The sequence below is a fragment of the Tupaia chinensis genome, unplaced genomic scaffold (assembly GCF_000334495.1).
Source record: "Tupaia chinensis unplaced genomic scaffold, TupChi_1.0 Scaffold000407_4, whole genome shotgun sequence".
NCBI lineage: Eukaryota > Metazoa > Chordata > Mammalia > Scandentia > Tupaiidae > Tupaia > Tupaia belangeri.
Genome location: NW_006159912.1, coordinates 977,243 through 983,901, shown reverse-complemented (window position 1 = coordinate 983,901; position 6,659 = coordinate 977,243). Strand labels below are relative to the sequence as shown.

Sequence of the window (6,659 nt, the reverse complement as noted above, 5' to 3'; positions counted from 1 at the left end):
TACCTCCTGTCTTCTTCTGGCCAGTCTGCTACAGCCTCACATTTTTGTAGAAACGATGACTCACTGTAGTGACCACTCGTCTGTAACTAAGAGAAACAATGAATCATTAGCAGAGGTGGAGCCCCTGACTGGCACCATGAAGGTGTAGAGATTAATTGCTTCTCAATAGTGACCACTCTTCCGACTCCAGTTTGCAGTTCAGCTTGTAACTCCCATTCAAAAGCAAGGGGAAGGGAACTGTCTTTCATGGTGGGCTCTAAGTGTAAGCGTCTACAAGAAGTCTTCTAAAAGTTCATGGAAAATGTGCACTGTACAAAAACTATGCATGGATTTCACAATTGTTTTGCACCAAAAACAAGTGTGTACTCACACTTTAATTCCATTCATCCATGAACTTTATGAAGTCCCTTTATACATGTGTGCATTGGGCGTTGAGAAAGCCGCCATGCTGTTGTGCCACTGAAGTCCTGCAGAAAGAAGAGAAGCAAGAGGCACGTACTGATCAAGTCTTTGGGTTGGCAGGTATTTGCTTTCAGGTATTGGCAGTTGAGATAAACCCATAGATCCTCACATATGTTCTACTACTCCCTAAAATAGGTAGATTGCTCTCTGCTTTCTCTTAATCCCAACCCATGTAGCCTCAAGTCTTGGTCTCTGCTAATGGACAAACAAGATAATAGGTATGGAGATAAAGGAGAATCACCTCTGTGCTTTGATGTTGGTGTGTGCAACCAGGCCTTGTGGCTTTCATTTCAAACAGTGCATCAAAGTGCACAGAGATCAAACTCATGTTCCAGAAACGAACTTTTCCACCTACAAGGAAGCAGAGTGTTACCACAGCAATCTTTTTTTACAAATATATATATTTTAAATTATTTTATTTAACTTTATTTTATTTTGACTAGAAAGCAAGAGAAAGAGATGGAATGTGACAAAGCAAGCTGCCAGGCCCAGGACTCGAACTGTGGCCGTCCATGTGAAAGTCCAGCGCCCTTAACCACCATGCCACTTGCTGACCACTCGACCACAGCGATCTTACAGGGCACGCTTAGTTTTTAATCTCCCTTGCCACAAGAAGGAGTGGGCAAGGGGATTGGCACGATAATACATAATGGAGAAAAAACAAGAACAATCATTGCTACTTGTTTATCACACAATCCTTTGTTTCACATCAATACACTTCTAACCTTGGCCATAGGCCTTATCCCTTTCAGAATCACCTGAAAGCTTTCTAAAAAATGCCTATTTCTGGGCTACACCTACAAAAGTTGATTTATTCTATAAATCAGTCAGAGAAGATACACTTCACAGCAAAGGATCCCACAATTTCATTGGCTGAACTGGAGAAAGGCTTGTTTTTCATGCCACAGTCTTTATGGTTCAATGGACTTGAATTTTCACTTCTGGTGGCTTTATCATTTCCTGTGACCTCAGAGTCCTTTCCTGGGTCCTCTGTGTCCATTCCACAGGTGAGAGAATTGAGTGGGGATGTGGACTCACATCTACCCTTAACTGCTGCTGCCTACTTGATTATGCTGTTTCATTCACATCCCATTAGCAAGAATGGTTTCACAGCCCCATGCAGGGTCTTGCTTGATACATGCCTGTTATATACCCAACAGAAAAAGGCCACCAGTCTCAGTCGCAATCTGAGATAGGGACACAAATACACATTTATTACAACCATCCTTGATTATTCCAACCAAGATGGCTTGAACTCTATGTTCTGGAGAATTTCCTGTCCATGAGCGGTTCTTGTTTGTAATCATAGCTCCCCGGCTGCAGTTCAAGTCATAATTCCACACACCAAAGAATTAAAGATAAGCCATAAAAAAGGCTCATTCCATCTCTCTGGAACTCAAGTTCTTCATCTATGAAATGTAGATGTGAACACATTATATAAAATACGCCAAAGTGCCTATTATACTGCCTGGATAGAGCAGGACATTAAATATTAAAAAGTATTTAGCAAAGGATAGGCTACTAAAGTTTTAGAAAAATGATGCACCCCGTAGCCTAGAAATAGAGTAGACTCTTATTACTCAAAACATAGTCCACAGACCAACAACATTTGCATCCCTGGAACTTCTGGGACGTAGAATCTGATGCCTTACCGTAGGTCTACTAACTCAGAATCCACCGTTTAACAACTCTGCAGGCAATTTCACCACTGATCAGGATCTACAGATAAATTACTTGAGAAAAGCCATCTCCAACTTCTTCAGCCCAAGTTACTTCATTTGCTAGGGTGCAAGGACAGTGAGAGATGTGGGTGGTGGGAACACAACTGGCCTGGAACAAATGACAACAAATCATGTGGGAAGGTGTCATTTTCATGACCTAACAGGCCTCTCTTACTGAAAAGAAAGATGTCTTTTATTTTTGCATTTTATGTATTTATTTTTAAATATTTTTTTGTTAGGGGGTGCATGCGGTCCCAGAGCGAGACAGAGAGAAAGAGGGAGCAGGGAATGGACACCTGATGGGGAATAATTACTCCACAATCACTTCTGCTCCATCTCTCCATACCGTCAGGATTTTGGCACACACTCACACATACCCAGCATGTTTCTTAAGCTGCTGGGTCTAGGACTTGAACAGTGCAGTTGACCATGTGGAACCCAGCTACTTTGAACACCAGGCCACAGATCTGATCCCGAAAGATGTCTTTCTTTGGCATTATTTGAAATTGAAGGATGTTCACAGATAAGCATGGACTCCTAGGAATATGACATAGACAGAGTAGTAGATCTGTTAAAATCTTGAGGATAAATAAACATGACAGCTCTAGTTAATACAGAGGGTGTGGATTTTTTAAAGAATTATTTATTTATTTAATTCCATGTACTGTTATTATTATTATTGTTATTATTATTTTTAATTTGACCAAACAGAGAGAGAGAGAGAAAGGGAAAGTGGGAAAGCAAGCTGCCAGGTCCAGGACTCAAACCATGCTTGGCCATGTGGGAATCTGGTGCCTTTAACCACCACACCAAATGCCGGCCCCATTTTTTTTAAAGAATTATTTTATTTTACTTTATTTATTTATTCACTTATTCATTTTTAATTTGACCAGAGAGGGACAGAGAGAGAGAGAGAGAGAGAGAGAGAGAGAGGAGAAGGAGGAGAGGGAGAGAGAGAGGGAGAGAGAGAGAGAGAGAGAGAGAAAGTGAGAAAACAGGCCACCAGGTCCAGGACTCAAACCGCCATCAACCATGTGGGAGTCCAACGCCCTTAGCCACCATGCCACCTGCCGACCCTCTGGGGGGGTGGGGGTTGTTATGGTAATGGAGAGATAGGATAAAGAGATAGGACAAGTGCTTGCTTCAGCAGCACATAAACTAAAATTGGAATGATACACAGTAGATTAGCATGGCCCCTGTGCAAGGATGACACGCAAATTTGTGAAGCGTTCCATATTTTAAAAAAAGAAAAAAGAAAAAAAAAGAGGACAAGATGTTAGAGTAATATAAAAAAATCCCACGGGTATATTTGAATGACGTGTGAAGAAGTCACAGCCTGCCTCTGTGGGGCTAGAAGAGGGCAGTAAGTCACAGCTGACAGTTATAGTGGATGGAGCTGATGCTGAGGAGGGTTTTGGAGGTAAAGAAGACTAACCCGGAAAGCAGAGTTTGAGTAATCTTAGAGAAGGTGATGAGAAGGCAAAATGCTCCCTGGGGAAGGGATCATATCTGGAATTAGGAACTGTGACCTGAAAACGAAAGCTGCCTTTGGGAAGTGACAGACATGACCTGTTGCCTGTCTGTAGGAGTAACCTGGGGGTAGAGTAAGGGGGCAAGGGTGGGCTCAGGCCTGACGGTGATGCAGTGATGGGCCTTGACTGACACTCCAAGGAGTCATCCTTCATCCTTCAGGCAATAGAGAACCATCAACCCAGGCAGGAGTGAGTAGTTCAGAATTCTGTTTATGTAAGAACACTCATGGAGGAAGACAGACTATGAAACCAGCACAGTTTGGCGAGGATGGTAAGCAGTGCAAAAAGATGAAAGCTGTCATTATACCTGTTCCCAGTCTCCCCACCCCAGGGGAGGTTAGGATAATGAGCTAACCAATGCACCTCAACACGTTTTAATGTGTAGTCCAATCCCTGGCGAACTTGTTAAAAATGCAGAATCTGAGTAAATGGGTCTCGGTGATCTGCCTTCTCTGGGGACCACTAAATAGTAATACGTAGAGAATAATGACAGCATGCAGTAGGGTACCTACCCCTTGCCACCCACTTTGCTGAGTTCTTTGTGTCCAGTTCTCTAAACAAGGAAGAGAAGGTTAGTCTTGTTATCTTTATTTTTATGGGTAAAGGAGCTGAATCTCAGAGAGGTGATCATGCCACTTCCATGCTCCCTGGTCTCTGACTCTTGCATGCCATGCAGAAAAAATAAAATGAACTCAGGCAGAATCCATGGACTTCTCATTACATTTCAGATCCTGTCTTTAGAGCCCCCTTTGCTGCATATTAACTACAAGAAAGATTTAATCATTAGTCATATCCAGAAAGGAAGCAGTTTTCTCTTTTTATCTTGTGACCAAGAGGAGTGCTTTTAAGAAACAGGCCTGCATGAGAGTGAGTGAAGATAGGGAAGGCTGTGAGATCCGTGAAGCATCTTTTCATGTCAGCATTTGATGCACTGTCTCAACGCCATGAGGATGGACGGGAAACAGAAACTGTGGGCCACGGCAGGCCAAGGAGCCCTTTGTTTGTGTATGCTCTCATAGCTCGGGACTAAGCATGGCAGGCAGCCCAGGAATGTCTCATTTCCACTGTGGGGGATTTTGGGACACAGGGAGAGCTCCAGAGGTGTTTCACAATCTGCTGTTGCAACATTCATGCCTGGGGTTTCCCATTTTGTCTGACCAGATCTGGAGAATTCCAAAGTCAGAAAAGGAGGTGATGTCTAGGTGGTAGGCTGAATAATTCCATGGAAGCATTAAGAGACAGTGACTAGGGAGGGCTCTGGTTCTCTCTCTTACCCCAGGGTGAGTTGACTGACATTATTTGTATGTTCCACAAGGCAAAAACGCAAGCACTGACCGTTGGAGTCCAATCGTTGGGGCGGCAGGAGGTGGTGTGCGAACCACTGTATGTGAGCCTCAGAATCTCCTAGCACCTCTTAAATCTGTCCTAGTCTTCCCCTGGAGCTACTGAATCAGAATTCAGGAGGATGAAACAAAATTTCCAGATAATTCTGAAAGTCTGGAAATTAGTCAAAGACTCTACTAGCAACATGAAAAATCTGGACAAGGGAAAAAGAGTGTAGGCTCTGGAGTCAGGCAGACTCTCAGACTTGTTCCCCAACCTTGTAGCTTGTTCACTATGTGGTCTTGTGCAAATCACTTGGCATTATTGACTTCCATTTGTAAAAGTGGTTTATGATGCCCTTCACAGGTGGTGGTTGTGAGGGTCACAATAAAAACAGATTGTGTAAGTGCTTGCTACCTGTCAGTTATTCAATAAATACTTGTGGGCTCAGATGCAGCATCTCCCAACTCCTGGTCTTGTTTCTTGTTCAAATAGTCTCAAGTGATCATCTATCTAGGTCGCTTGCAGGGGCGGGTTGAAGGGCATGGGGAGGTAGGAAGAACTTGGATGATGTAATGAAATTTATTATTTGCCAATTTATAGGCTTTGAGATGGTTATGAGAATCAGGGCCTTAGCAGCCTAGAATGTTATGCTGATTCTTACAAGATGCACTTTGACAGGGACAAGAAAAACATTGACCTTGTATTTCCCACACTCAGGTCCAGGATGGCCTCACAACGTGGTATACCAAAAGAATGAAGGTGACCTTGGTCTGTGTTACAAGGAGTATAAGCTTTGAAATGAGGGTATGAAAGACTCGTTTTTCTGTCTTGGATGCTCAGAGCAACCTGGATACCTACAAATACTAAGAGTTGGGGAAGGGTAGGCCTTATTTTTACAGGAAAGAAAACAGAGTGGTAAAGGAGCTACGACCATAGAGCTGAAGAGATTTCTTAGGAAATGGAGTGGTCTAGCCTAAATAAAAAGAGACAATACAATTGCTCTTATAATGCTATTTAAGATTCTAAAAACTTGAACTGGGAAAGTGTACTGAAGGGACAGAATTAGGAATCGTGGATGGAAACTGCTGAGGCACATGCTTTATTAGTTCCTTTTACAGAAGAACTTCAATAATAGTGTCTATTAATGATTTCCTCTACCAAGTGCATTGGATTGCTTTATGTCATCAATCCTCCAACTACCTTGCCAAGTAGAATTTTTTGTACTCCATTTTCAGGTGAAAATGTTCATTTTTTCCAAACATTTTTCAGCCTCAGAGAGGGCAAGGCAAAATCATATAGATGAGAAGGAATTGTAGCCTAGAGCTAAATCTCCCGACTGAGAAGACTACTTGTTCCACGCTGCTGGGCTCTCTCTCTCTCTTTAGGCAGAGAAGCCTGAAGGAAGAATGAGTTGCATTAATAAATAAATAAGTAAAGTTAAATAAAACAATTCTTTAAAAATATAAAAGATAAAAGAAAATAAAGAATTTCCTGTCACTGAAGGAAATCATCTCTCAAGAATTTTATAAAATATATTTAAGAAAAACCACTCATTTGGCCCAAGGAGTTAAGATCCCAGATTCTAGAATTGCATGCCTACCTTAGTAATTCATTTGTT

The 6,659-nt window shown here is 42.2% G+C and overlaps 1 non-coding gene across 1 annotated transcript; it reads left to right on the top strand.

The window, feature by feature from the left end:
* The first annotated feature begins 3,317 nt into the window (after window positions 1–3,317).
* Window positions 3,318–3,424, top strand: LOC114008885 (U6 spliceosomal RNA). The gene has a single exon (XR_003550375.1). It is a non-coding gene; the product is annotated as a U6 spliceosomal RNA (small nuclear RNA).
* The last annotated feature ends 3,235 nt before the right edge of the window (window positions 3,425–6,659 follow it).